Below are 7,228 nucleotides of genomic sequence, written 5' to 3' on the forward strand. Positions count from 1 at the left end.
AATATTATATTCACAAAAGACAGGCAATATCCCAAATGGCTGGTCACTAGAGAGCCAAGTAGTGGTTCTTTTGTTCGACAGGCAACTCCAAACACTACTGGCTAGACATAGCTTTAACTACAGTCACTAGCTAACATAATTTACTTGTTATTGTTTCCGAAAGTCAGCCGGAAGGTAAGTTTGGGCCAGAGTAATGCACATGCGCATTACTTTACAGTTTGTGTTTGTTGTTACTGTTCAAAGCACTAACTGGAACCAGTATAATAAGATTTAGAAGGACTTCAATGATTTCAAGCTGAATTTACCTGCACCAGTGTTAAGGGACCTTTTTTAATTATCTTTTTTTACTTCAAATGTTGTTTGTCTTTGGTCTTGGTATTTAAAATGAAACATATCATGTCTGTGGTTCAGATTCACTTATGTCTTACAGCATAGACAGAATGCATTCTCAAGAGGAATTAAAGACAGAAAACCAACATCATCTCCCCCTCGCCCAAGTTTCTCTTAAAGTGATGACATTTCAAATAATTCTTCAAATTTTGCTTCATACTTTGGCACAGATAAGGACTTTTTGTAACCTGTGTTGCCTTTTAAAACAGTATTTGTATATGTCTATATTATCTGGCTATTAACACTGGCCATTAGGAAAGGTTGTGAGTGAAAATGTTACTTTCAACTGTATTTTATTAAAGGTTTGTAAACATAATGGCATCCTAGTTATTCACTCTTCTGATGCACACAACTTGTAAATATAATGTTTGATTGTGGTCCAGGAACTTTAAATTTTTTTTCTCTGTCTCATAAAGGTGATTAGGTGGTACACTATTAACACTACAATATGAAGGTGTTCTGTCCCCGGCTGATCTTAATTACTTACAGAAGACAACATTTGCAGCATAGCAGGGTCTTGAAGAGGCTGCAGTGTTGTCATGTCTCTGTTGTAATAGTAGACTTGCTGAGGTTTACTTTACGAGGATGATGAGTCCCTATTCCTCTGTATCATTAGATTGTTGGTCCTATTGCGATTTGTGTCAGGGAGGCCAAAGGTATTGTCTTTCCAGGAAATATTTACAGAGTTTCTCTTCATTTTTATTCATGTAGATTAAAACAAAATGCAGAGGTAAAATGGAAAAAAGATAAAACTTAAAATGTGTGTGCTTTTTAAGGAGTCATTTTCATGCCAGAGTGAGCCCCCAATAAACCAGCACAAAAACATGCGAGTTACAGCTTTAAAACCTCTACTCCAGGAATAAAAAAGGGGTAAGTTGAGCATGTGTGAAAAATGAGTACTTGTTTTTATCCAACAGTACTTAAAACATCAGGTGAGATTAGATTAAGTGAGATGTTAATTATCCTGGACAAGAAGAGCACATGGGGGGGGGCGCGAGTGAGCCAGGTTACGAGCTGATCAGTTAAAATGTCAGGATTTGTATACGTACATGGTAATAAGTCTGCGGCTTTCCTATAAATTAGTCCCAAGGCTGAGTGTGAACTGAGACACATTTTGCATTGTTGTCCTTTTGGAAATGAGATAATTTAATTGTGTTTTATATGGTCACCAGAAAACAGAAACTGACAAATAAAAATGTGGAAAGAGCAAAAAAAAAAAAAAAAAAGCCATAAAAATAGATACAGAAATACATTTGAGTGTCCCTAAAGGGCTTAACTCGCCCCACCTGTAGTTACCTATGCTCTTTTAACAGGAAGGTAATTAAACATAATGTTAACTTTAGCTGTCTTTTCACTCCTTGTTGATGGACTTGGTAAAGTGTTAAGATGTGTAAATACCTTCCAGATCTCCATGGCATCATAGTTGGATTTTAATTTTATTGTCTGCCTCTTTTTTATCCGACTGCCTCTGCTTCTGGCTGGTTTCTGAGACACGCCTCCATGAGCTCACTGCCCACAGGACTGCAAGTCCGTCTGCGTGCGTCAGTGAAAGCATTTCCAAATGAGCAAATAACTGAAACTTTGTAAAGCACATGGAAAAGATATATTAGGATTTATTTTTGTAGATCGGAGAGGAAATAAGACTCAACTGGCTGGCTGCTCCTTGGCTTGTTGCATAATCCCTAACTCTGATATAATGTTACATTTCTGAGTCTATACACATCCTAACCTAAATGGAAAGTATTTACTCAGAACATTTAGAGGTACAAAAACGATTCTACTTTATTCATCCTTCTGTTAATGCATCCACATTCTAGCTGTATGCACGTTTCCTGCAGCGCAGCTCAGTTTCTCCAGTTTTCCCTTAAGTTACTTGTGGTGCCCAAAGTTTCTTTATATGGAGACATCTGTGGATTTACCAGGTCTAACAACAACCTCAACTCCTCTTGTCAAAGATGCAAAGCCAATCACTCAAAATTGTAGCCATATTTTGGTTCTTTGTGTCCATGTCCTCATTATTTTGATCACTTCAAAATTAATCTTCTCTTTCTTTGTGTCCATGTCCTCATTATTTTGATTACTTCAAAATTAATCTTCTCTTTCTCCTCTAGTGACAGAGGATAGTTCCCCAAAATGTTTCTGAAAGCATTGCAGGCATAAAAGCAGGCAGACTGCCATTACACTTTATAAAATCCCTTTTAAGCAAATACTTAACTTAAAGAGGTGGTATTATGCTCATTTTCAGGTTCAAAATCTTAATTAGGGGTTGTACCAGAACAGGTTTACATGGTTTAATTTTCAAAAAACACCATATTTTTCTCATGCTGCCCATTGCTGCAGCTCCTCTTTTCACCCTATGTGTTGTGCGCTCCGCTCTTGAGCTACAGAGTGATGCATCTTACTTGTAGAAAATCTTTGTTGGGTGTTACACATGCGTTCCCAATCAGAAGCAGAGAAGGGCGGGTCGTAAGAAACAAGGTAGTGTGATCCAAATCAAAGCCGCTTCAGACTGCGACCGTAACCTAGCAGATGGTATAAGTTACTCTCAAGTCCACAACATCATTGTTCCACATCTTACTATTAGGACTTAAAGTTGAACTGTTGCCGGTGTTCTGACGATCTGTGCTGCCTTGCCGACAAATGCTACCATAGCGCAAATGGACAGTCTCGACTCTACTCGGCACTGCTCCGTTTTCCATTGCAGACAGTACATAGAGATAGTACGTAGCTTGTTGTCATAGCGACGCCACACACAACTGCCGCGACGTAATGTTCAATGCGACACACACACCAGCGACAGCTTTCTCTTTAAGTTAAAACGTTTCAACATTCCTCAAAATGTAAAGACAGATAAGCGGTATGAAAACCCTCCAGCTGTGTTTTCCTCTGCCGTTGTTGCTGCAGCGGTCTGTGTGACGGCGGGAGCAGAGGGCTCTGTGAGCGGGCGGCTGGCCGGCCTCACATGCTCCTCGCGCGGGTTGGCACAGGCTTCCCCCGCAGCCACTTGTGGAGCTCCTCAACTCCGAAAATATTCAAGCATTTTTGTTCCGCCATCACTTCTCGTAAAACTGTCAATATTCGAAATCTACACAGCTGATTTCTCATCTCAAAACTTCTCAGAAGTGGATTTAATGATGAAATTCCATATGAAAACTGTAAAATATAAAACTTTCTGTTGCTGGCCTCTGTCTGGCGGACGCAATGATGATGCAGTGAATAGTGAATATTCTCTCTGACCAATCAGCAGTCTGTCGTGTTTTCACGTTACATTTTAGTATCCCTCAGCTCGCTTGGAACCTTGATGGAGGTGAGGTGATATTAAAAAACGTACCTGGAAGCAGGTACAGGTAAAACATTTCTACAATGGAAAACCAAACAAAGGCGAGTCGAGCCAAAGGGCCTCTGCTCAGACTAGCTTGGTTTGAGGGCGTGCCTGTGACGTCACAAGTAAAGGAAGTGAAGGGCTGGACTACAAACGAGCTGTTTTCAAGCGGTTCAGAGCAGAGCTTTCTGTGGGAGATGGGAACTCCCTTTGGGCTGGACTTTGGGCTTTTTCACTTTGCAAACATGTTACATGCACAAAAAAGATATATAACTCAATAAAGGAGAGGGGGAAAGCATAATACCACCTCTTTAAAGTGAATTTATACATCTTACTGTATTTCAATTACGTTTAACGAGCCCAGTTATTGATGCGGTGCAGTGGTTAGCACTGTCACCTCACCGTGGGTTCAAACACCGGTTGCCCTTTCTGTGTGGAGTTTGCATGTTCTCCCTGTGTCTGTGTGGGTTCTCTCCGAGTGCTCCGGCTTCCTCCCACCGTCCAAAGACATGCAGGCTAGGTTAATTGGTGTCTCTGAAATTGTCCTCAGGCGTGAGTGTGAGTGGTTGTCTGTCTATGTGTGGCCCTGTGATGGACTGGTGACCTGTCCAGGGTGCACTCTGCCTTTCGCCCAATGTCAGCTGGGATTGGCTCTAGCCCCCCGCGACCCTATACGCAGGGTAAGCGGTTGACTATGGATGGTGCCCAGTTATAGTCAGGGTCCTGCCTTGTATCCAGGCCTATAGTTTCATGGTCAAGACAAATAAGTTGTTTTTAAAGTGACAGGCACTGCACACCCACACAGGTGTTTTCAATTTGCCTTGCTAATTAAAACCTCTGCTCAGGTTGAAGATGGGTGGAGCTACACAGAGAGTAACATGATGTCACCAAATCTTTTGCAGTAATAAAAGTCCTGGGCTGTGTCCAGAATCCCTCCTTATTTTACGACATTGCGTGCATTACATTTACTAACCTCCATTTTATTTGAGTCTGAATTGGAGTTTCTGCACTGTATAGGCCCTCGTGATTTCCTGCAGCAGACATTTTTACTTGTCATAGGAGGAAAGGCACAGGTCCTACTAAATATATTAACAAAGCCATAACAAGCAGCTAAGTTTGTCATTTATGAGAGGGAGGGTTGTCAAATATTTTTTTAATCACTGGGGGCGTAATACGGGAGGGACATACAATTTTTAAATGATTGTACTTATTTTCTATACATTTTTTCCTTTCAAAATACTACACTTCATTGGATCACCTGCCCCACAGTGCAGGATTCTCAAACACCTCATTTACATCTGGTACGCTGTCCAAATAATAAACGATCTGATCTTGCCTTTGTGTTTTCACCTGGTATTTTTAATGTGTTCTCGTTATCCACATTTATTTCTGAGCAAAACCCTTTAAGGTGAGTTTCGTGAGTTGTTGAGTTAGAGGAGACTTATGTACAGGGTTGTTTAAAAATGTAATCAGTAATATAATCCACGTACCACAAAATAAAAGCAATGTAATCTGATTACTTCTAGTTACTTTTGGATTACTTCAATGCCAAATAGGCAAATGAAGAGAGAAGTATCAATGATGCGTTTTCTGCTCTGTGTATTTTTTGAGAAACAGAATAACAAAATCTCCTATTCCCAAGATCCATGTTAAAATGTTTTTTATTGATATGCTTTGCACTATGTCACTACTAACCCAAAATCTGGCCCATCAATGACAAAAAACGTTGTTTTGCAGGTATTCTTGATGATATTTAAGTTTGTCATTTGGAAAACCATTTTAAAATGTCAATGACTCATTCTGCACTTAATTTAGTGTCCAATGAAAAAAGACTTCTCAATATGAAGCTGCTGAAGCATAGTATTTCGCGGGTCGGGCCCCACTGATTACTGTAAAAAAAAAAAAAAAACATCTTTTTTACAGATTTCGGTGAAACTGGGTCATACTTGATGGAGAAATATTAGAAATATGGACAAAAGAGTTTCCTGATGGACAGATAGCTTTACATGTTGCTAATAAAACATTTTAAGTATCTGTTTTACTGCTGGGCTAACTTGTGTATTTTACTATTTTTACTTTTACTCATTTGGACTTTATGTGTATGCTTACTAGATTAATCACTGTGTTGTGCTTCCTATGAGAATTTATGTTCTTGTTTCTTCCTGACTTAAAACACAATGCAACTAATTAGTCGGCCTACTTTTGTTAATCCAGTTTCCTTGTTACTGTACTAACTCTTTTTTTTTTTTTTTTTTTTACAATACTTTTGATCTTACTCTTGTTTATGGAATCTCATTGTTTTCCATTACTGTTTTTACAGTTGCTTCCATTAAAAAACCTCAAAGGCAATATGCTGTCTCTAACTTTAACTAACTGTTGAGCTGCCTGCAAAACTGTACCTACATGCATGGTAAAGGCAGAAGCACACCTGTGGAGATGAACCATAGGTGTGTAGAGCCTTTGAAGTTGTGATTTAAAGTCCTAAACTGTTATCACTAACCAGCATCTTTCTGAACATCTGTGATGGAGTTTCGTATAAAAAAACATCTATTGTGCTAATGTCTGTTTGTGATGATGAGGAATCATGATGAGTGGAGCAAAGAAATTCAATAGAAAAAACTAAAAACTATTTTTTCACTGATCTATTGCTCATTGTATTGGTACGAAAACATCTAATCACAAGACTCAAAAACTGCAGTCTGCTATTCTGCCAGCTTAATCAGTCTCAGACTGATTTCCAGAGGACACTTTTGTCAGTATTACATAACTTGATGTGTTTCAAGAGCTTCTTGCAGGGAGTTTCACAGATTAAAGTCTCTAGTTTTTACCTTTGGGATTTATTTCCACGCTGATAATGTTTGACAGTAATGCTCAAGATAAAAAAAATTATATAACTTGCATTTTGTTATAGATTTGTTTTACCTATCCTGTTAGTAGCATTCATTGGTCTAGTCTCTCTGTAAGAGACTTTTGTGAGATGTGTATGGCATGTATAAATCTTCATCAGCTCTTCTGCCAGAGTAAGATGATAAGATTGATACCTTGATGTCTATATGCAGAAAAGGTTTTAAAAGATTTCCCTGCCAGCACCTCTAAAACTTTTAATGGGTTATAAAAATGAGACATTTCATTTTAATGGAATGTGACACGCAGCAACTATTTCTTTTCTGGCACAGCCACTTACTGATTAAACAAATCACCTGCTCTTGTTAACTATACAGACATGACAGTGGTATTGATCTTATCTAAATCAATCCAAGAAAGACAATAAGTGTATTTCACAAAATGTCAAATTTCACTTTAACTGCCCTTCTTACTATTACTATAACCAATAATATTTAAATGAAAACTGTCGTCGTCCATGGAAATGAGACATCTGATGCAATATGATGTAAACATATATATTTCTGTGATTTAATGAATATTCATTCACAAAATATACAGACTTGCATGTATAAAACACATGCTGAGCCACTGGAGTTTTTCATGTGCAAAGCAGTAAATGATTAGTTTTAG

The sequence above is a fragment of the Micropterus dolomieu genome, linkage group LG13 (assembly GCF_021292245.1).
Source record: "Micropterus dolomieu isolate WLL.071019.BEF.003 ecotype Adirondacks linkage group LG13, ASM2129224v1, whole genome shotgun sequence".
Lineage (NCBI taxonomy): Eukaryota > Metazoa > Chordata > Actinopteri > Centrarchiformes > Centrarchidae > Micropterus > Micropterus dolomieu.